A 25,995-nucleotide genomic window follows, 5' to 3' on the forward strand; every position below is an offset into this window, starting at 1 on the left:
TTATACATGCATATACATTTTTACATAATTGTATTTATTGTCATCATTGTTATTGTGTTTGTTTATTTATTCATGTACACTTGTGCTTTTTCTAAAATGTTAGTTCTATTTATTTATTTGTTTGCTTTGTTTATGTAATCGCCTCGTCATTTCATTTTGCCTATTGTATTGTTGTTACTCACTTTACTTTGCTTACCTTGTCGTATTCGTTATTGTTTTGTCAAGCATTAACACCAAACATCAAAAGGAAAATTTTTCTAAATAAGGCAATATTTCGCGTTTGGAAAATCGAGAAAACGTGCCCTAATGTGCTGGGTTTCGATTTCTCGTTCGACTAAATATCCAAATATCCTCTTAAAGCTTCAAAGTATGGTTTCATTAAACTATAAGGTGATCTTGGTTTCGATGATTTAGAGTATCGTGTCCTAACGTGCTGGATGTGATATTCCTTCGGAACAAGAGAATCTTATATTTCAATTCACGTTATCAGAGTTTCTTTTAAGGATCGTATTTTTAAAACTCTTCAAATTTTCAATTTTCGACACTAAGACACTAATTAATCAACTAGGTACCAATTTTGGGCATATCGAGGGTGCTAATCCTTCCTCGCGCGTAACCGACTCCCGAACCCACTTTTTTGAATTTCATAGACCAAAATCTTTGTTTTAATAAAAATTAAATCGTTTATTAAAAACAACCACTTTTCGAGGTGACCCGATCACACCTTATCAAAAAAAAGATTGGTGGCGACTCCTGTTTTCATTCTATTTTCAAAATCCAAGTCGACCCCATTTTCATCAAAAAAATGGTGTCAACAAAGGGAACTCTATTTGGTCAAGAAAGCATGGAGGTGATGGAGGGTCTAAGATGGATAAGGTTAGCCTTTTGAATTAAATTCTATTATTAGCGCCTGTAGTATGTGCAAGTTATGGATTTAGTCCCTTAATTTTAATTTGGTCATTTTTGGTCACTGAATTTTTAGAATTTTAAAATTTTAGTCCTGACCAAATAGTAGCTATTAAATTTATAAGTTAAGTTTTTTTTTTATTTTCAAAATTTGATGCATCAAACGTATTTTTGCATATGTAATGCTATGTCATCTTGCTATTCCCATATGTTACTAAAAAAAAAGTTAATAGATTTATTGACGGTTGTTTGCATTAAGATTAAAAATTTGAAAAATATAGTGACTAATAATGATCTAGTTGTAGAATATGGGCTAAATCTACAACTATACATGATACAAGACCAATATAAGAATTTAACTGCAACCGTTTGGTCAGGACTAAAACTTTCAAAATTCAAAAATTACAAGGTCTAACAGCAAAATTTGACCTTATAAACCCTATACTTATTTTTGTGATTTTTGAATTTGTTTTAGGTAAAACTTGATTACCCAAATGAGTTTCTTACATCAATCCATGGATACTACGGTAACCTTAATGAAAGGGGACCTATTATGGTTAGGTCACTCACTTTGCAAAGCAATAGGAAAGCTTATGGACCCTATGGTGTTGAACAGGGGACATGTTTTTCAATGAATAGGGGGAAGATTGTTGGGTTCCATGGCAAGTCTGGTTGGTATTTGGATGCAATTGGGGTTTATTCAATGCCTATGTTGAAAATGAATCATTCGAAGACTATTGTTCATGCACAAAGTTTTGCTGGTAATGGAGGTGAGAGAGATGGGTTTTCAGTGATACAAGGAAGTGTTGGAGAAAGCTATGATATTGTTTTAGCTGTTAGACAAAGGGATTTGATAGGGAATTCATTGCCAAGGGAGCTATCTAGGCGAGACTCTAGGAGTTGTACTGAAGAATCTAGTGATGGAGAAACCAAAGGCAAGGTAAGAATTAAAACTCGACTTGGTTAATTTAGATTTGAGTATGATTCAATTTGAACTTGTTTAATTCAAATTAGAAATAATTTGAACTCAAAATGACCTGAATTAGAAATAATTCAAATTCGATTTAGTTTGAGTTCAAAATAATTTGATCAAGTGATCTAAAATGACTCAAACCCTAGTGCCAAACTTGAATGACTAGACTTGAAAAACTCGAATAACTAGAATCTAGAATGATCCTAACCCAAGTTAACCTAAAGTCAAATTGACTTGAACATTTGAAATTACCGATTTCAAGTGTCAAACCCAAAATGATAAGATAAAAAAAGAAAGAAGATTGGTCTAAACCCTAAAACTTGACTTGCTAAATTTGAATCCAAATATGATTCAATTTTTTTTATACAAATGAACAATTACATTACATTGAGGGAAGGGGAAAGAATTTACAAACACAAGGATCGAACCTAGTAACATGATTGGCAAATATGATTCAATCTAAACCTACCTAATTCAAACAGACTCAATATGGTTTGAATTCAAAATAACCCAAACTCAATTGACTTGAACCCAAACTTACTTGAACAGGTGACCTGAAATGATTTTAACCCAAGTATAAAACCTAAAATGACTAGATTTGAAAAATTCGAATGGCAAACTTGAATGATTTGGAATCAAAATTGACACAAATTCGAAATAATCCAAACTTTAAATGATTGTACTATTCAAATTGACCCGATTTAAAACCAATTAAAATCTACTTTTGATTTTCCTTTTGTGCTATATGAACAATACAAATGTAAAACCTAAACTCGAAAACTGGTAAATCCTAATGATTTGAAACTAAAACGGACACGAATTCAAAATGATGAAAACTCGAAATAAACCTAGAATTATAAAACTCAAATTGATCGATCTAGATTGACTCAAATAGAAACCAACCCGACCTATTCAATTAACGGGTCTAAACTCTACTTTTGATATCCCGTTTATATTATAGGCAAGATACAATTTCTTCTTCTTTCTTGCATGTTTAAGGTTTCATTTCAGACACCTGAGAAGCTGCCATCGAACGTACCGGAAGGAGTGATAATTTATGGACCATGGGGTGGCAATGGTGGAACCAAATTTGATGATGGAACCTATACCGGTGTAAGGCAAATTACTTTATCACGCAATGTTGGAATTGTATCAATAAAGGTTTGATATGACCGCAATGGACAAGCACATTGGGGAAGCAAACATGGAGGCACCGGAGGTTTCAAAACTGAAAGGGTGAGTCTAGCTTCTCTTGTAGAATTCAAATCAATATTCAGAAATGAAAATTACAATGAATTCAAAGTACTGATAAACTCGAGCCCCGAAATAAATTTAATTTCCGTGCTCCTTGATGTTTTCAAATTTTTTTTTTTTGGTTTCCTACTGTTTATAGTGTTGTTGGAATCGAACTAGACCAGTCGATATATCATTAATCTAGACAACAAAATTGAATCGGCCTTTGAGCGTATGGCTCAAGATTGGTAAAAAATCAGTAGTCAAGACAAAAATTGGCAATTTAAACACATGATTTGGTTTATAATTTTTTTAATTGTTTTAGGCTGATTGTTGAACCAATTGAACCGAGAATTGATGGTTTGACTAATTCAATCATCAATCCAATATTCAAAATATTAATTACCTAGATACCTGTCAACCCAGTGTTTTAGTAAACTCTTTTGTTCCTCTCTATAAAACACTTCTCCCATAGATTACACATTTCTCAAGGTTTTAATGCTTAACTAAAAAACTGGCACCTAAATTATATTGCTTTTCTCATTTAGACATTTAAAGGCTTTTTTTTTTCAAAAGTGGTACATAAAGTATTAAATCCGTCTTAATTTACTCAAAAAATCTGATATTCAATAAGAATGTGTAATCTGTCACGTTCTTATTGGTTGGTATCGTGTTTTGGAATAAAATGAGACAAAATTGATAGTTTAGGTACTACTTTTGATTTTAAAAAACTTTAGGTACCGAAGTGGAAAAAGTATAATTTAAGGACCAATTTTATATTTAAGTCAAACTCTAAAAGTTAATACTTATTCTATGTTTTCAAAGCCTATACTTAATCACTAATTGATCTTCAACCAATACGGTTATACTAGAATACAAACTAATTATCCATCAAAATTTGGATAAATATTTAAAGGTTCCATTATCCACAGATAATGTTTGATTATCCGTCAGAAATTTTGACGCACGTAACGGGAACGTTCGGACCATTAATGTACATAGGGCCTAATGTGATCAAGTCACTTACATTCTACACCAACAAAGGAAAGCATGGACCATATGGAGATGAACAAGGACCCTCTTTCTCCAACAAAATCAATGAAGGTAAGATTGTTGGATTCCATGGCAAAGAGGGTTTATTCTTGGATGCTTTTCGCGTGCACGTCATGGAAACTAAAGTACCACCACCAAAGCCACCTTTGTCCCGAGCAATCATCCAAGGTGAAAGGACTATAGCCGAGATTGATAATTCTCCGTGGTCGAACAAACTAGTGCTAGCCAAGCGAGGACCGATTGAAGAGGTATTTTGTTTTCAGTGATATGTTGTTACCAGATTCACTGATAGAGCGTAAAATTATATACTTACTGATGTATATGATTTGGATTGAATATTTTTAGGTTGCTTGTAGTGTGGTGAAAGAACCAGCACCGTGTGGACCTGGACCTTGGGGAGGAGATGGAGGACGACCATGGGATGATGGAGTATATTCTGGGATTAAACAAATTTATATAACGAAATCTGATGCTATTTTCTCAATTCAGGTTGAGTATGATCGGAATGGACAATCAGTTTGGTCTGTGAAACATGGAGGTCATGATGGAACTACCACAAATCGGGTAATTAAACTTTAATTCACTCTCAACCTAGTCTGATTTGGTCATAAAAAATATACAATCCGAACTTGTCTAACCCAAACATGAAAAATGACCAGAACTTTAGAATAATTCAAACACGAAATGATTTGAGCTTGAAATGATACAAACCCAAAATGACATGAACCCGAAATGACATGTGCAAGTAACAGAAAAAAACCCAACCTAAAAACTTCAACTGATAAACTTGAATAACGAACCCAAAATTATCCAAACCAGATTAACCCGAACTCAAAATGGTTTAAACTAGAAACCATTCGAATTTTAAACTTAAATTGACCTAAGCTTGAACCTAACCTGAACGCGAAATAATCTAAATTTGAAACTATACAAACACGAACAAGTAACTCAAAATGGCCTATACTTAAAGTGATCAGAACCCAAAATAATCTAAATCCATAATGACTCATGGAGAAAAACTCGAGCTTCAAACCCAAATGACTTAAACTTGAAATAATAAAAAGAAAATAATTCAAATGACCCGAACCAGATTGACTCCAAACTTAAATTGCCCTAACTTAAAATGACCTGGATCCGAAACAATTTGAGCTCCAAATAACCCAAACAACTCAGCTGGCAGGTCTACTAAGCTGGTATTTTTTAACAGACCAAAACCTTGATTTTTTGCAGGTGAAATTGGATGATCCGCACGAGGTACTGAATTGCATATCCGGCTATTATGGCACCATTAACAATGACGAGCAGCTCAAAGTTGTAAAGTCATTAACGTTTAACACCAGCAGAGGCAAGTATGGTCCATTTGGTGAGGAGAAAGGGACGTATTTCACTTCAACCATAACAGAGGGAAAGGTAGTGGGGTTCCATGGGAGGAGCAGCTCTTATTTGGATGCCATTGGAGTTCATATGCAGCATTGGCTAGGAAATCAAAGAACAACTAAGAGGTCTCTCTTCAAATTTTTCAGTTGAATTGTAATCTATATGGGTGTTTTTTGGTACACTGATTAAGATAATATTGGTAGGCAAATGACCATGGATTATTGTTGTTTTTGCTTAGGTGGGATTTAATATTTGTAATAATTTTTATATAATGCCTACAACTACTTATAACCTATCTCCAACCCTTAAATAAAAGGATAAAAGTGTTTCAACGTGCTTGAACTCAGTCCTCCTATTCTGGCAACAATACCAATGCCAACCAAGCTAAGACTTAGTCGGCTAGTCTTTGTATTTAATTTGACATAATTTAAATATTATATTTTTATAATATTATTAGTTAGCTCAAATAGTTCACACTACTAAATTTTGATACAACTCACACACCACCGGTAATAGCAAATCACTGTAAACACAATAGGCCACGTTCCTACGTTTCGAACCCAAACAATTCTTGAGGAAGGTGAATACTCGACCAATGGCAACAACTTGAGTTTCTTCGATTAAAATATTGATTTATATCAATTTTTTTAAGAAACTCTTTCAGCACAAAAAATAATCCATGTCAACATACTTTAAAGGGATAAATTTACATTTAGCCCTTAAACTTAGCAGCTTTTCCCAATTTGGTCCATGAATTTGGATTTTTTTAAGTATGATGATGTGGCACTTTGAGATTGTGTCATATCATCATCTTTTTTAATTAAAAATATTATAATTTACTTAGAATTTTTTAAATGATTTTTTTTATTTTTAGATTTTATATAATTTTTTAAATTTTCATGTGATGACGTGGAATTATAAAAATATAAACATTAAAATAAGTCTATGAACTAGTGAATCAAATTGGGGTGTGAGCTTAAATATCTCTAACATTCGAATTATCAATTCAACAAAAATTAGATTAGATGGAATTTTGAATTCAACCTAACATGGAATCAAATTCATAAGGACCCAAATAAGCAACTTAGAATGTTGAGCATAAAACTCCCTAAAAAAACCTCGAAATAGCCCAATCCAAAGCGATCTAACCTTAAAAACTCGACTAATAAATTTGAATGTCCAAAATTTAAAACAATGCAACTCGAAATAACAATTTTAATACTTGAATTAACCCAACCCGGAACCAATCAAATACATTAACTGCTATATATATGCCTAATAATTCAAGTCCACTGATTTAGTGACAGCATAGAAGGATATGATGAATCAAATACAAAGCTAGAAGTTACCCTCGAAATGAAATAGCATCAATCTTGGGTACAGAAGAATAGAATCAAATTAACGTATTGCGCTGCGAAATTGAGACCAACTTTATACCTTATATAAATCACATAATATATAAAAATAATATAAAATAAAGCATTATTAACTTAAAAATGGGGCGAGTCGGGCTCAAATTTTCAAAGTTCAAACTTCGAGCTCGACCCATATTTTAAATGGACTTAATTTTTTTTCAAGATAAATACTTTTGTCCAAACTCTAACAAATTTCAGGCGGCCCTTTAACTTGGGCGAGTAACTCAGCTCATGAATATGTTTACTTGGTAGCCGTGTAACAAAAAAATAACATTGTAATGAATAGAATTTAAAAGAAGAATTTTAGAGGTGTTAAAGAATAGAAGTTATATTTTTAGTAGAATAACTAAATTTCTTAAAATAAAAAATATTTATATACGAAAACTGCATGAACTTAAAAAACATATTTTAATTTAATGAATCAGGAGCTTAGCTAAAAGGGAGTGAGGGGCTTAGCCCCGTAATTAAATGGAGTAATAATAATTTTGATCCCTCGAAATTATAAAATATTGAATTTAAGCTCTATTTTAAATAAAAAATTTACTTTCAACCATAAAACTTCTAAAATTTTATTTTGATCCCAAAACCGAATTTCTAGCTTCTATCATCTTCCATGTGATCCACCTTCAACCCAGCTGGTTTTATCATCAATTGATTTGTGTTTTTGCTGACAACATTCTTGGATTCATATTCAAAAACCTCAAGTACTCAATTAATTAATTATTGATTTGAAAGGCTAATGTCTCGGATTTATATGGACAAAATAACATAATTTGCATATGACATACTCTTATAAACATTGACAAACATAATTAATCTTCTTAAATCACATATAATCTAATCAGTCCTTTCGAATTTATTTCTAATCAGATTATTGGCATAAGCAAAGGCATGATGCAATTTCTATTGGGCCCGGTGAGAAAATTTGTAGTGGTATGATAGGATATATGATTCAACCCATTTTGTAATCCAATTTGGTTTTATTTAGTACACAAATATTAATATTTTATTTACAAATCATATATTAAAATTTTGTTCTTTAAATTGCATATTACATTTCCTTGCACGGCTTCTTAAATTAACTATAATTAATTAATAGGTTTAAATGTATCATAAGTCTATGTACTATTTGTAAATTAAGAATTTAATTTTTCTATTTTTTAGATTTTAAAATTCAAATCCAACTGATTATTAAAGTTATTTTGTTAAATTCATGTTTATTATATCAAGTGAGTATTTTATTTTTAATTTTAAAATGTTATACCAACAAATTTAATAGTATTAACAATTGAATCTAAATTTTTAAAGAGGGACTACATTCATGACTAAATTCTAAATTTGAGAAGAGTACAAAAACTTCTAGTATATTTTAACCTAGATTAATGTCTCTCAAATCGAGTAATAAGGAATTTAATATATATTCTTTATGTAAAGTTTCAATTTCGAATTTTGTGAATGAAAAAATATCATTAAAAAAATTTGTACTCCTAAGATTTGACACAATTTAACTTAGCCTTAAACAAGATACTTATAACAACAAGACCATGAAGTCTGAGACAAAAGAACAATTAATAGGTAATTAAAAACTAATTATGTAATTAATAAGGTGATGTAAGAAGGCAAAGATTGAGGAAGATTAGCTGTCTTTTTGTGTGTGTGCTTTGGGCAAAAGCAAGAGACATTATTATTATTTATTCATGTCTAGATAGTAATATATGTACACAAACAAATGACTTCACATAAGGAAAAATATTGAAAGACTTTGATCTTAGTTGTTAATGGGCTCATCTTTTCCTTAGCTATTAAAGAAGACAAGTTATGGAATCTTGGGGATTTAATGGATAAAAAATTTATGGGTAAACTATAAAAATAGTCATTTTTGTTTGCTTTAGATGACATTTTAGTCACTTATGTTTGAAATGTTACGTTTTAGTCACTTACGTTATTGTTCTGTTATGAAGTGGTCACTCTACCATTAAGCTCCATTACCTCCCCATCGGCGGTCCTACGTGGCAGTCTAAATGGGTTTTAAATGCCAACTTGGATGTCGTACGTGACAGTCTAAATTAAACTTATTTAATTAAAAACATATTTTCATCTCAGCAACTAGACATCCAAGTTTGCATTTTAAACCCATTTGGACTACCACGTAGAACTGCCGTTAGAGAGATAACGGGGTTTAACGATAGAGTGACCACTTTGTAACAAAACAATAACGTAAGTGACCTAAACGTAACATTTCAAACATAAGTAACTAAAATATAATCTAAGGCAAAAAAAATTGATTATTTTTGTAGTTTACCCAAAATTTATTCTTTTGAGGTTTTTTTTTTTGATAATTTTATAAACCAAATGATGGGTCTTACTTTTAGGGAAAATGATCAGATTTAAATTCGTATGTGATTTAGGTGTCAAACAAGAATTTTAATTATTACTCCCAATAAATCTTGACATGATGCATTATATTTTAATTTATCTGGTGATGTGATGAAATTTAGATTAAATATTAAAAAGGAACTCGTAAAATATTGAAAATGAATCACACTCAATTAAACACTTTAAGTTATGAATTGCAATCGAGTCATTGAGATTAAAATTTTCGTTGAAGCCCTTGATAGTCATATAGTAATGACGTGTCAACTAAAGTAGAAAAATGATGACATGACAATTGAAGTGGGAAAGATGAGAATAAGAAACTTCAATGTGGAGTTGGAAAGCATATGTTTATGAGTCGAGTCGAGTCGAGTCGAGTTAAGTCAATATATGATATTAACATATTTTATATTTGTTCGAATTTAGTTTCGTTTGAATTATGACCCTCAAATTTATCTAAGTCCACCCATATTTATAAATGGCTAATCCAAACCCATTTTAATACTGCTCATATTATTTTTAAATTAATATTTAATAATTTTATATATTCTTTCTTTTATTAAAATTTTAAACATAAACAGCTCAACATGTTTTTTAATATTTACATTTTATATATTTAATTTTATGTGATATAAAATATATAATATAAAAATAAAACAAAACAATATATTATAAAAATACAAAAATGAACTAACTGAATCTTAAATGTTAAACCTAAATTTGACTCTATTTTTCGGACCTTACACTTTTATCTAAATCTTCATATATTGGAGCGAAATTTTAGATTTAATCACAACCATGTTTGAATGTAGACAATGAGAAAGCCGGAAAATGGACACAAAATTTGCCACAAAATCTAGCTAATAATTAAGTAAAGAAATTAATGAAGTGACAATGATGTTGGTGTTGGGGATTGCAATTTGCCAAAAGCATAATTAACAATAACGAAATGGACAATAGAAAACTCACTTGAAACCATAATTGAGATTCGGTAGACCTATATATAAGTGAAATAATTAGAGGTGGGCGCCTTATTCCATGGTGTTTCTAAGGAATAGTAGCTAAGGGGATCAAATTAAAAAACCATGAAAACGATGAAAATGGGAGGGTCCCCATCTTTCTCTAGATAATGATGTGGCACCCATATCGTCCCCTTAATAATGGACCAAGATTTTGTGTTAGATTTTATTCCTTTGAAATACCCATTTTTAGGTCAATTTTTGGTTTTAAACTTATTATTTTAAAATTTAAGATTTATTAATTTATTATTACGACGTCTTTAGTCAATTCAAGTGATAACACCGTACATTGACATTATAATTCAAAGGCGAAGAGAAGGGGCAAGCAATGGTCTTGGCACCCTTAAAAATGCAAAATTCATTATATAATCTATATAATGGTAAAATTATATTTTAATCTTTCAAATATTTTTGACTTCACCCCGCACTAACTAGACAAAATTCTGTCAATTTAGAGCACAATAACTAAATCACAAACTTGAGCATAGTAGAAGTACTAAAATCAAATTTAACTCTTTTTCTTTCCATGCAGGATCTAGCACACCACATTCAAACACTTCAAATTTTGAGTATGGTTTTGGGTTTCTTTCGTCTTTCTCCATAGATATGTTAAGGACATGTCTTAGTAAAGAACAAATGTCAACCAATACGAGCAATTTGTAGCCATATAACCTGCTTCACAACATTTATTTTTTCAATAAAAACTAAAAGGAGAAAATTGAAATAAAAAAATAAAAAAAAAGAAGAGTCAATTACTATATGCATGAATCTGGAGGTTTTAGAAAGAAACAATTAATGCCAACTATAAATGAGTTTGGTATATAGACAAAGGCAAAAAATCGTAGAATGTTAGCATCATCTTCCTTTAATGTTTGCCAATATGATTTTTCTATTCAATAAATTTTAAGGATAAGGGTTTAGTTAACAGGTGTCTATAGATACCAATCAAGAATTATTTATTATTATTTCAGAATTTTCTTTTTCAACATCATAAAAGTATAATAGAAGATCTCATCTTAAGAGTCAGATTGTATTTTATTTTTTTTACTTAAAAAGTGGATAGATTAATTCATATATATTATATCAAAGAACAAACGAGTTCTTCAGAGGCGAATAGGAGGGGCCAAAATTAAATTGTAATTTTTACGATAATAATAATGTAATTTCACCATTTTAATAGTATATCTTACATTTTAAACGGATTAAATCAAATTTTTATCATTTTTAGGGGGACCAAAGTGTAATTTTACCTTTGCTAATTTAAAATTTTAAAAATTTTAAAGGGCCTAGATGGAAAATTTTCCATTTAAGGGGTTGTGGCCCCTGCCACCCCTTAGCTATGCCCGGGAGCCCTTTTGCTAAATATTTCATCCATTTCTATTGTAAAAAATTTGTCTATATACATCAACATGAGATATAGTTATTTTGTTAGCCACACCAATTTTTATAATACAAATGGATGAAATTTTTAACAGAAGAATCCGTTTGCTCTTTGATCTAACTTACAAAGATTAATTTGCTCATTTTTAGTAGAGATCAAAATACAATTTAACTCAAATACAAAGATTTCTATAATACTTTTATTTGCATTAATTATATATTTTTTAGAAATATAATCTAAACCCTATAACTAAAAACCATTTTTTAAAAGGTGACTTGAAATCTCTTAAGATTTCCTAAAAATATGGGTTTATGTACGTGCTATATGAATGATAAATATTTTTTATATAATTTTTAAACTATTTATAATTTTTTTAAACTCTTAAATCAGAAGATAATACTCACGTCTAATAATAAAATCAAGGGGCAAGTAAGGACCTTAGCACCCTTGATTGAATGGAAAATGTTCTCTTTAGCCCCTTCAAAAATATATATTATTCAATTTGAGTTTTTTTAACTTTTGAATAAATGAACATTTTACATTTTTGACCCCTCAAAATTTTATAAATTTATATCGGGTCTCCTAAATAAAATTATTGGCTTCACTGTTACCTATGCTTTTCTAATTGTTGTAACAACAACCATACTAAATGAATTAAGATTTAATCGGGCACTAATGATAATGATAAATCTTCAACTTGAATGATTATATGTATTTAAACTAGGCCTACTATAATTATATACTCGTTTTGAGGATAGTGATAAAAGTATATGCCAAAATTTTGGTATGCATACCACATCAGATTCATATATCACACAAGATCTAGCTACTCGTTAAATCCGCAATGAATGCCTTTCTATATCATGTTATAATCCAAATAAATTGTAAATGATTTACAACCATTTTCTCACACAAAATTGTAATAGAATAATTCATACATGGTTAGAAATGGATAAATGAAACTAAATAGGATTTAAATAAATATGAATGTATATATTATTAAATTATTAATATTTTAATAAATAATATTTGGTACACTGTCAGTGAAGTTTTTAAATTCCACAAGCAAGGTAAAAAAGTTAACAAGTGTCTTATAATGGTAAGTTTTTAAGCTTGCTTGTGGAATAAAAAAAATACTGCCAATGTATCAAATATTTATTACTTAATATTTATAAATTATAATATATTTTTTTAATTAAAATAAAAATTATTAATAATATAATAAGTTTGGGTTTTTTTTGGTGAATTACAATAATTCAAGGGCGAAGCCTGAACAACCAACACAACTAACGCGATTCAAACCTAAGCCACACTTGAGGCAGTGAACATCCTTAACCATTAAACCATTACATAGAGTTTAAGTTTTGATTTTATTTAAATTAATCAAGTTAGTTACAAGAGGATTTTTTTTTTGAAGGAAGCGAATTTCTATAAAAAAATGTTTATTTTCGATAATTAATAAGTCATTTTCCTTTAACCATACATACATATATGGCGAAGGTAGAAAATTTTGTTGGGTGCTAAAATGTGAATTTTTCATTGTATTTATTTATAATATTACAAATTCAAAAAAATAATCTAATAATTTTTTTCATTTTAAAGGCCAAAATCACTGCCTACACGGCCCTAATCACGCCCCTGCATGCATACATATATATAGATATATACATGTATTTGCTCATCCATACATACATATACACATACAGAAGCACCATGTCAGTTGTTTATGCATCTTTCATCCTTATCACTTCCAACAGAAAAATTTTACTGAAAATAGTTATTGTGGGTCGCTATTGCAATAAGCATGCGCAGTACGAAATAAGAGCAGGGGACATGGCAAAATTAACTTGTTGGTCCCTCTAAGGATGTTTACATATGCTATTGCTAAGCTAGTCATTGCTCATTGTTTTGTTTTTGGCTTATGTTACAACTTTTACCTAATATTACATGAAATTTCTTTTGACATTTTATTAGGTTTTGCTTGTGCTGTCTATTTGATGTCTTCCGTATGGATAATGCTATGGTTTTTGTCTTTATGCATAATGTTGAAATGGTGTAGTTGTAAGGGTTTAAGTATGATGTTTATGAGATTAATGGCATGATTTAACTGTAATTGTTGGCTATGGATTACCTTTTTAACACAAACAAACAAAATCCATTTAGGATTCACATGATTTTATTAAGATTTTATACAAAATATTAGTTTTTTTTGTCAAAATATAATCATAGTGTCCTCGTTTGTTTTATGGTCCGAACTTAGTTTTATTTGGGCCAAGGATGGTATTCAAGTAAAGTCCTCTCAATAATGTCGATTTCAACAATGTCGATTTCAAGATTCGAACTTGATATATTATTATACGTCAACGATTTACCTTAAGATGGAAATAGTAAAATGAAAAAAAAATTAAATTTTGTTGTTAGTCCCTACCTTATATGTAAGTTGTAGATTTAGTTCGTTTACTCTATTTTAGTTATTTTTAATCTTATACCTTTTTTATTTTTGAAATATCAGTTTTAACTCAAATGGTAGTGGTTATATTCATTAAGTTAAATTATGTAATTTCTCCAAAAATTTTATGTAATAAATATATTATCACATGTGCAATGTCATGTCAACTTACTGTTTCCACATAATATTCACAGAAAGCTACATCCTTTTAGTTAATAGATTTATTCACTATTATTTAAATCAGAGCTAAAAATTTTGAAATTTGAAAAGTACAATAACTAAAAAGGATCAAATTGGAGAACATGAATTAAATCCATAACTTACGCATAGTACATGACTAATAGCATATTTGACCTAACAAATTTAACCACTACTGTTTAGATTCAAAACATACAATGATTAATTGTTAGAATTAAGTAACCCGAACCCTTATTTAAATAAAATACTGTGGTAAAATAAAATAAAAGTAAAATGCCTATAGAATTATACTTCTTTTATTTTATTTTATTTTAGAATAAGGTTTTTTAAACCTTGTTAAACTCCATCTATTTGATATTGATTAGAATAAGGTGTTTCACTCCTATTAGATTATGGTTTTACAAGCCTATAAATAGACATAATCTACTCCTCTTGTAATCATTCGAATTCGACATAGTGAATTTTCTTCTCTTCTGCCCGTGGTTTTTTCCCGAAAGAGCTTTCACGTAAAATCTGTGTGTTCTTTATTTTTATTTCTATTTTATTTTCTTTGTGATATATTGTTATTACCAAAGTTATATTTCTACAAATTGGCATCAGAGCTTCCGGGTTGTTCATCGCAACACCAGATTCGCGTTGTGGCAGATAAAGATGCAGGCAGTTCTTGCACAGATGGACTTAGAGGAAGACCTGTTAGGGGTAGATAAGATGCCTTCAACATTGACGAAGGAAGAGAAGAAGTGTAAGGATCGAAAGGCGTTAACACAGTTATATCTGTATTTGTCTAACGAAATTTTGCAGGATGTGATGAAGGAGAAAACCGCCGCTGGATTATGGAAGAGGTTGGAACAAATATGTATGTCGAAAACTCTAACTAGCAAGCTGCATATGAAGCAGCGTCTTTATGCTCATCGTTTGGAGGAAGGTGCATCTGTGCACGAACACTTAACCGTGTTCAAAGAAATTCTCTCAAATTTAGAGGCCATGGAGGTTCAATATAATAAAGAAGATCTAGGGTTGATTCTACTTTGTTCCTTGCCCCCGTCTTATTCAACCTTTAGAGATACGATTTATATAGCTGCGAGTCTCTCACAGTTGATGAGGTTTATGATTCTTTAACCTCGTATGATGAGATGAAGTATCTTGTAGTTAAAATCAACTCTCAGGGAGAGGGTCTTATTGTTCGTGGGAGACAAGATTGGAATGCTGATGATGATTATGGAAGGACACAAGAACGTAATCCTCGCAGTAAATATAAGGGTAGATCAAATTCTTCAAACAGAGGTAAAACTTGTAACTTCTGCAAGAAGAAAGGGCACATTAAATCTGAGTGTGATAAGCTACAGAACAAGATCAAAAGAGAGGCTGCGAATCAAAATAGAAAACAATTAGAAAATTCCGATAAAGATGATGTTGTAGAAGACTACAGCGATGGTGAACTTCTAGTCGCTTCTGTCAACAATTCTAAAGCGAGCGAGGAGTGGATCATTGATTCGAGTTGCACCTTCCACATGAGTCCTAATTGGGATTGGTTTATGACTTACGAAATAATGTCTGAAGGTATTATTTTGATGGGAAATAATACTTCATGTAGAATTGCAGGTGTTGGAACAATTAGAGTTAAGATGTTTGATGGAGTTGTCAGAACACTTAGTGACATACGACATGTTCCAAAATTAAAGAGAAATTTAATTTCGTTGAGTACTCTTGATTCAAAAGGGTACAAATACACAGTTGAAAGTGGGGTTTTGAAGATTTCCAAAGGTTCTCTCATTGTGATGAAAAGGCAAAGAAATACTGCCAAGTTATATGTTTTGCAGGGTTCTACTATTACTAGTGATGTAGTTGTCTCATCCTCTTCCTTGTCAGATGATGATATTACTAAACTTTGGCATATGTGCCTAGGGCATATGAGTGAGAATGGCATGGAAGAATTGAACAAAAGAAGACTTCTTGATGAGCAAGGAATTTGCAAACTGAAATTCTGTGAGCACTGCGTTTTTGGGAAGCAAAAGAGAGTTCAATTCACCAAAGGAATCTATAACACGAAGGGAACGTTAGAGTATATTCATTCTGACTTGTGGGGGTCATCCAGAGTACCTTCGAGAGGTGGAGCTAATTATATGCTAACTTTTATTGATGATCTTTTTAGAAAAGTGTGGGCATTTTTTCTAAAGCAGAAAAGTGATGTGTTTTTCGCATTTAAGTCTTGGAAAACCATGATTGAAAAATAGAAGGGAAAGCAAATAAAATACCTCCATATAGACAATGGCTTAGAGTTCTATTATGATAAATTTAATAAACTGTGCAAGTTAGAAAGGATCGTGAGATACTTGACAGTTCGTCATACTCCACAGTAAAACGGCGTTGCCGAACGAATGAACAGAATGATCATGGAGAAGGTTCGATGTATGTCGTCAAATGCTAATTTACCAAAGTCATTTTGGGCCGAAGCAGCCTCTACTCCATGCTTTTTAATCAACCGATCTCTATTTGTTGCCATTGAGAAAAAGACTTCACAAGAGGTATGGTTTGGTTCCTGCTGACTATTCTGATTTAAAAATTTTTGGTTGTCCTGCGTATGCTCATGTTAATAATGGAAAATTGGAACCAAGATCCATTAAATGTGTTTTTCTTGGTTATAAAGCTGGTGTAAAAGGGTATAAGTTATGGTGTCTTGAAAATAGAAAAGTTGTGATTAGCAGAGATGTTGTTTTTGATGAATTGCTATGCTACCTAACTTATGTCTTAAAGACTCTTCCAATAAAGAAAATTAAAAGCAGGTGGAGCATCAGATTAATACAGAATCTACAATAGTGTCGATTACTGAAGCCAGTACAAAATTTTAAAATAGAGTTGCTTATTCACTACAATACTCTATCGCCAAAAACAGAACTAGAAGAGAAATTAAACCTCCAAAGAAGTATGTTGAGGCTGATATAGTTTCTTATGCTTTAAATGTGGCTGATGATATAGATGCAAACTAAGAGCCATCTAATTATTCTGAGGCGGTTAGTTGTGAAGACTCAGAAAAGTGGATGTTTGCTATGCAAGAGAAGATGAAATCACTACACAAAAAAGGTTATTCGTTGTAAATGGGTATTTAAGAAGAAAGAGGAGACTCAAAGAGTTGGAGAACCCAGATATAAAGCAAGGTTACAGTCAAATTCTAAGAGTGGACTTCACAGATGTGTTCTTTCCAGTTGTGAAGCATAGTTCGATTCGAGCTTTGCTTGGTATTGTGGCCATGCATGATTTGAAGCTTGAGCAGTTAGATGTAAAAACTGTATTTTTGCATGAAGAACTTGAAAAGGATATTTGCATGCAACAACCAGAGGATTTTACAGTCTTAAAAAAAGAAGACTATGTTTGCTTGCTGAAAAAGTCCTTTTATGGTTTGAAACAGTCACCAAGACAGTGGTATAAGAGGTTTGATTCCTTTATGACTTCTCATAATTTTAAAAGAAGTAACTTTGACAGTTGTGTTTACTTTAAGAAAAACAGTGATGGTTCTTTTGTGTATCTACTCCTTTATGTTGATAACATGTTGATAGCAGCGAAAGATAAATGAGAGATAAGAAAGGTCAAAGCCCAACTAAGTGAAGAATTTGAGATAAAAGATTTGAGACCAGCAAAGAAGATACTTGGTATGGAGATTCTTAGAGATAGAAAAATAAGTAAATTGTACCTAAGTCAAAAGGGGTACATTGAGAAAGTTCTTTGCAGATTCAACATGCAGAATACTAAGCCTGTTAGTATTTTTTTAGCAGCCCATTTCAAACTTTCATCGGCTTTGTCTCCACAATCAGATGATGGGATTGAGTACATGTCACATATTCTATACTCTAGTGTAATGGGATCTCTCATGTATATCATGGTTTGTTCACGTCCAGATTTGTCATATGCAGTTAGTGCAGTTAGCAAGTACATGACGAATCCCGGTAAAGAACATTGAAAAGCAGTTCAGTGGGTTTTAAGATGCTTACGAGGTACTATTGATGTTTGCTTACAGTTTGGAAGAACTAGAGATGGAGTCATTGGATATTTTGATGCTGATTTTGCTGGAGACCTCGATAGAAGAAGATCTCTCACAGGTTATGTCTTTACAATCGGAGGTTGTGCAATCAGTTGGAAAGCCACTTTGCAAACTACAGTCGCTTTGTCTACCACTGAAGCTGAGTACATGGCGATTACTGAGGCTTGTAAAGAAGCTATTTGGTTGAAGGGACTCTTTAGTAAACTCAATGAAGACCTTCAAATTAATATAGTATTTTGTGACAGTCAAAGTGCCACCTTCCTTACACAAGATCAAATGTTTCATGAGAGAACAAAAAATGTTGATGTTCGGTATCATTTTGTTGGTGATATTATTGCTCGTGGTGATATTGTTGTGAGCAAAATTAGTACTCATGAAAATCCTACAGATATGATGACTAAGTCACTTCCTATAACCAAGTTTGAGCATTGCTTAGACTTGGTTGGTGTTCATTGTTGAAGATAAACCCTTAAGGGGTTTTATGGAAGAGGTGGAGAACTTGTTCGTTGAGAGTTCGCGATGAAGAACTTGTTCATTAAGAATTCGTGTCAAGGTGGAGATTGTTAGAATTAAGTAACCTGAACCCTTATTTAAATAAAATACTGTGGTAAAATAAAATAAAAGTAAAATCCCTATAGAATTATACTTCTTTATTTTATTTTAGAATAAGGTTTTTTAAACCTTATTAAACTCCATCTATTTGATATTGATTAGAATAAGGTGTTTCACTCCTATTAGAATATGGTTTTACAAGCCTATAAATAGACATAATCTACTCCTCTTATAATCATCCGAATTTGACATAGTGAATTTTCTTCTCCTCTGCCCGTGGTTTTTTCCCGAAAGAGCTTTCACGTAAAATCTGTGTGTTTTTTATTTTTATTTTTATTTTATTTTCTTTGCGATATATTGTCATTACCAAATTTATATTTCTACATTAATATTAACCAAATTAGACTAAACCTACAACTTACCCCTAGTACAGAGGCTAATAGTTGAATTTGACCTAAAAATTATCCTCATTTGGATAAATATGATCTAATTATGATTTTTAGTCCATCCAGTATGCTAAAATTTGAGATTTAATATCTTTACTTAACTTTGGCATAATTTGATCCCTCTAATTTATAATGTTATTAGTATGTTCAAAATAGTAACATTGTTAGTTGCTACCACTAAAGTGATGATGCGAACCCTTTTTTACTGTTATTTGATCACTTAGTAAAGGTCACATGGAAATTCTGTCAATCATGTTCAGCCAATAAAAGTTCTTACATATCATACAAATGCTTGAGGTTGATTTCAAAAAAGTTTTCATATCATCACTTAAATAGTAGGTAACTAATGATGTTATCAATTTGGACCTACTTATAACATTATATCCAATGTTGTGATATTAGAACTCGAGTTCAATCCCTAGGAAGTTCATCCCTACTCTCAATTATAATAACTTTTTTTAGTTCTATACAATTAAAGGATTAGTACTCACATACACATGATAGGGGTATGACATACCCTTGCCACACACACATACACATGCACTACTTCCAAAAAAAACTACTTAAATAAAGGCCTACCATTTACTCCCTCGAAGGTTTAAATCCGGGTGAATTCTAAGAGTTAACATCCCTTAGTTATCAAGCCAACTATAGGAGTTCACTCTCCATAATAATAATAATAATAATAATAATTAAAAAAACTATTATTTAAACGAAACCTTCAGCCTAAAGCAGCATCTACGGGATGAGGCTATATATATAGTAATAATGATAATGAAAACAATTGGATTTTGAGCTGTAAATAGAAGAAAAGCAAGATTTTCTAACTTTTTCCCTCATAATATTCCATGCACTGTTCCCTCCTTTTTCTAAAGGCTACTATGGATCCCCCTAATCCCTTTCAATAAGTGTAGTATGCTATTTATATATACAGAAACTTGAAACTTGGGGCTAACCCTACCTTATAAACTGAATAAAAAGGTGAAAGAATCTAATCTAAGGAATAATTTAGAGGCAAGTAAAAGAGGATGATTCTCTCATAAAAAATATTCATTTAAACACACACAAAAAAGAAGAAGATAAAGTTGATTTGTTTGCTTCTTAATTCCACACCTTTGTCTTGCGAAGTGACAGTGGTGTAGGTCCAATTAATAATATTCATTCGCCCACTGCATTGCACCTTTCAAAATAAGTTTTAGGTTTACTTTTACAAAGACAATAGAGATGGATGATGATGTTATCAGATACTAAAAGACAATCAATTAAAGAGAGTGTAGATAGATACAAAAGATAACTTTCTTTTGGGGGGTATTTTGCATTAATATGATGATTAAAATAGAGAACAAGCAAATGCATTGAAACTTCGTGGAAATGATATTGTCCAAGGAACAAAGTGTAAACAAGAAAAAGTAACCGACCAGAGAAGCCGAAGTTCCGGGGTGTTTTTTGAAAAGTTATATCAAGTCATTATGGAAATCGCCCTAACATTTGCCTTATTAATCATTATTGTTGGGTGAGACGTGTCTATTATGGCAAATGATTCCTTAATTCCTCATCTAATGTCCAAGATTTATTTATTTGTAATTAGTAGTGGTAAATATGTATTTTATCTCTATTTAATATTTCTAGTTTAATTCAACATTGTTTAGTGATTTATTTTTATAGTCCAAATTGATAATACCATTCTATTGCGAGCAATGCCTTACACATTGAGGTTGTTCATCAAACTACGTAGAACGTCTTTGGTGCATATTTGCTTTTGTTCATTGTTCTCCAATAATTATGAAAGCAGAAATATTAAATTCCAAAATCCAGGAAGACTGAAACTACAATTACACCTATATCCACACGTAAAATTACACATGGACAACATATTTTCTATAAAAAGAATAAATACTAAAACAAGGCAATGGTATTATTTTATTTATCAAATTGAAATTAAAATAAGAGAATCGAAAATCTAGCAAGGAGGCCGTAAAGAGGGAACCCACCAAATTGATAGCTATAGATTATACTTGAAAGATCCCTTTTTAATGGAATATATATTTCTCTCACAGGTCGACATTATTACATAGATTGGCATGCATAATAATTATGTTCATGTTTTTGTCACAAAAAATATGGGTTCTCTTTTTTCTTTTTTCTTTTGAACGGTTACCAACCAGAGAAAAATGAAAATATTAATGCAAAATAAAAAAAATAAATCATACAGAAAAAAACATTAATTGCACCTGCTGGCTGCTAGAAGAACTAACAAAAATTGCAGTTAATGTTGCAAGCCATCAGCAAAAAGAAAAAATTCCCCCAAAATAATCCCTTTTTCCAGTTCATTGGTGGGCCATTTCATGTACCAAAAACTTGTACTACAACTATATATATATAAGGGTATGTTGATTCAACAGTCAACTTGTTCATGCATTGCAAATTTAATTTGCCACTTGTTTGAAATGCCCAAAGAATTATTCGCCACTTGTGGTTTTTACTTATCTATAAGTATTGAATTGAGTGTAATGATAAAATAGATTACACATTTAGAGAGAGAATTTGATTTGAACTCTAAAGATGACGCTATTAGGAGGAGCATCCACGAACCTTAAAAGAATTAGTTTAGATACCTTAATAATAATAAAAAGCTTGTATCTACCTGCAAGTGTTGGGTACAATCATAAGGCACATTGCACACCTAGAGAGAAATTTGGGTTTCAACTCTAAAGATGATATAAAAAGATTAATATTCATAAATCATAAAATAAACATGAAAAATATTTAATTAAAAAATAATTTGCATCAACAACACCACATAAATAAATGTGGTTGAGCACATCTATGTATAAATGATTAGCATATCATATATATATATTCTTTGTTAGAAGAAGAGAGCCCTTATTCACACACATGAAACTGATAAATCTAAGGCAAAACTGTTGGTTGGTTTTGCATTCCAAACCCAAGATAAATAATTTATTATGATGATATAATAACAATGTGTATATATTATAAGATTTAATACAAACCATATCTAGATTAAACCAATGAGATGCGAAAGGAACATATTATTTAATGCATGAAAACCAGAAGAGTCCTGGTCATGCAAGCTTTGTAGTATACTTCAAATGGAATTAATTAATCGTATAGTTAATCAAGTTTGGCAATGCCTAACCACTTTTATGTGTGTATATATAAATATATATTTATTGAATTGAATTTCCAATATGTCAATAATGGAGAATAGGGAATACTAAAATATAATAACAAAGGGTGGATCACAATTTGGATTGAGCAATTGACATGAGTTCACAAAAACCAAAACTTTTTTGGAGTTGGAGTAAGGTTTCGGCACATCCATGCATATATATAAATATCAGCTATTTACAATGAATATGAACGGACCGTAATGTGTCATCCATTGTTCCCATTGTCAGGATGAATTTTCTTGGTGTTTGACTACATATGTGGATTATGATATGAAAATTCAATTAATTTTAATTTAAATTTGATTCAATTATTTTGATTATAAAAAGTCAACAATTAAAATTTGAAATTGATCCTCAACTGAAATAGTCTGTTGATGACAAAAGGATGGAGTAGGTTTGGGAAATAGCTCACCGAAACATTGCAAGCTACACGAGATCTAATGGATAGCAAACGGACGAGGAGAGTCGAGTACTTGAGAGAAAAGAGGAAGTTGGTTGTTGGGATAATTGTTCTAGCCCCATTCACTTTCGAGAGGTTTTTAAGGAAGGGGACCTCTGATTGGTGGATCGTCACTCAAGTCAAATACCGTAAGTCTTCTCTTTAAATCAGCAACGTGACTTAATGTGATGCAGTAGCGACTTAATAAACAAATAACTTAAAATGATCCAAACTTAAATTGATTAAAATATAAAACCCTATCCGATTAATCAAAGTGATCCTAAAACTTAAAATAACTAACTCAAATCCAAGATAGAACTCAACAACCTAAAACAAAATAACCCAAGTTTAATTCAAATTCAACTTCATAAAGTGTGTGGTAAATGGTGATGAACTATTGCACGGCACTATTCCAAACATAAAAAAAAACAAATGTAAATTTGGAGGAATTGTACCTAAAAAGATGTTGGATTTAATGCACACTTGGAAACCCAGAGTTGATTTCTTTGTTTATTTAATGGGTTTGTTTGTTTGTTTATTTATTTACCTCCAAGGCAACAACATGGTTATATCATGGGGGACTCTTTCTTTTTTCTTTTTTTTTCTATTAGGAAAAGAGAATCATTTTTGTATATACACAAGAAAGGATGATATAGCAACATTGAGATATGTGGAATAGCTACAGTCTCCTCTTTTAAGGAAATAAGATAAAGAAAACCAAAAAATTTAGTTGAGACTGCGCCCACTTGAAAAAAAGGACATGACAACAACTCCTTTTGTCTTATAACAATATATATATTTACAGAATCTTCTTTCATATTATAAAGTATATGGCGAAAATCTTTCATGGAAGATTTTGAGTTTTGAACCCTTGAACTTTACTTTTTTATTCAAATTTCATGTGGCTAATTAATTAACTTTTTTTACAAAGACTTTTTTCCTATGATGATAATATATTAATTGCAAGTGGTATTGTCTTAATAAACAACAACTAATTTGATGTTCTAATGTCCAATAAGTTAAAACAAGAGCAACTTGTCTACATGAAATCTTGGTTTTTGTTTCAATTGTGTTTTGTTTATGGAATGAAAAGCACGAAAAAAAATAAAAAAAAAATAAAGAGAATACAGTTAGGATTGACGCAAGGATATGAGACATGGGTCATGGATGTGTCATATGGTTTGACAATGAGCCATGTATTGCCATGTCTTTAGGACAAGAATCACTGTGAAACATCATTTCATGTGAAGTGAAAAAACAAAAAACAAAACCAAGAAATTTTCTTTCCTTGACCATAGTGACATGGGTTTTGGTTAATGTTTTGATATTTGGAAATGTGAGAGAAATTTTTGTCATGTTATAGGGTGAAATGGAGATTAGGAGATAAAAATTTGAATATGATTCGAATAAGTAATCCAAAATGACTCAAATTGAAAAATTAATTGGTAAACATAAAACTAACCCGAACTTAAAACCATTTGACCCGAAACCCTAATTGATTAAACAGAATTTGAAACAAATCCATTTTAAATTTATCATGAAATGTCAACAACTTAACCTGCCTAACAGAGGCTGAACGAAAAAGGAGCCAGAGGAGACTTCAAAATTTTGGAAAATTGTCATGAAACCCTTCAAATTTTTTGAAAATTTTACTTAGTCCTAGTAAAATTTTTTAAAAAGTTTCTAATTAAGCTCTACAAAATTTTGGTTAAACCCTCTACAAAATTTTCAAAAATCAAATTAGTTTTCTCTAATTAAAATAATAATAATTAGATTTCATTTTTTTTAATTCACATTATACCCCAATTTTTTAAAAAATTAATTAGAACTCTTAAATTTTAAAAAAAAAATTAATTAGGCCCCCAAAACTTAATACTACATTCCACTACTATTGCTTTAACTCAACTTAAAAATTTTCCAAACCCTAAATAACCCTAAATAATCCGAACCAATAATCTAAAATTATCAAATTCAAAAAACTCGAATGATCAAAATCCAAAATGCCGAAATAATTCAAAACTTTTAAATCATAAATTAACCGGGTCTAAATTGATGAAATCCAAAACGAACTTTACCGGTGGTCTAGAAACACAATGGTATAATATTTTTCCCTCATGTAAAACATTGATTTGACCGAAAGAACACGTCTAGTGAAGATTGGTTCAAAATCCAAAACGTAGGACACCCAATTGGCAATCGTAACGAATCATCCAAGAAAATAACACTTCATTTCGACTTTCGAGTTCAACAGTTCACATTCAATGGAATATTTAGAAAAACACAAAGATAAATATGGCAATCAAAAGTGAACACGTTTACGTCAATGACTTAATTGCATTTAGGTTGCTTTCGACGACATTGTAATCCCCACATGTTCCCTCCATGCAAAAAGTATATATATATAATTTACTCATCTTAGATAAATTTAATATTTTTTAACAAAAATTTTGTTATAAGGATGAAGAAGTTCATTATATTAAAAATTAGATTATATTTGATATTTTTTCTAAAAAAATGAATAAATGAGTCTTAATATGTCAGATCAATGAGTAATTTGATTATTTTGTTAAAAATAATTTTATCTATTTTTACTTTTAAAAATTGATCATTATATGTCAGCATGAAGTACACGTAACATGCTACATGTTTTTTAATGGTAGAAATGAATAAAATTTTTAATCAAAATATCAATTTGCTTTTTAATCTAATGTACCAAGATTAATTTGTTCATTTTTTTAAATAAAGAAAGTAGAATATAATCTAAGGGTCTGTTTGATTGACGGAATTGATTTTCCGGAAAATCATTTCCAACTTTCCCAGCTTTTGATTGGCGGAAAACATTTTCTTTTTGGAAAATGAACTCCAAAACAAGGGAAAATGAGTTACAGTTTAGGGAAAATGTCTTACCCTTTCAATTTCCTTAAGACATTTTCCGTGCTCTCCTCTCTATC

The 25,995-nt window shown here is 30.9% G+C and overlaps 1 pseudogene; it reads left to right on the plus strand.

Annotated features, from left to right (window-relative positions):
- The first annotated feature begins 804 nt into the window (after window positions 1–804).
- Window positions 805–5,853, plus strand: LOC121218710 (jacalin-related lectin 3-like; annotated as a pseudogene).
- Window positions 5,854–25,995: the final 20,142 nt, after the last annotated feature.

The sequence above is a fragment of the Gossypium hirsutum genome, chromosome D06, assembly GCF_007990345.1.
Source record: "Gossypium hirsutum isolate 1008001.06 chromosome D06, Gossypium_hirsutum_v2.1, whole genome shotgun sequence".
Lineage (NCBI taxonomy): Eukaryota > Viridiplantae > Streptophyta > Magnoliopsida > Malvales > Malvaceae > Gossypium > Gossypium hirsutum.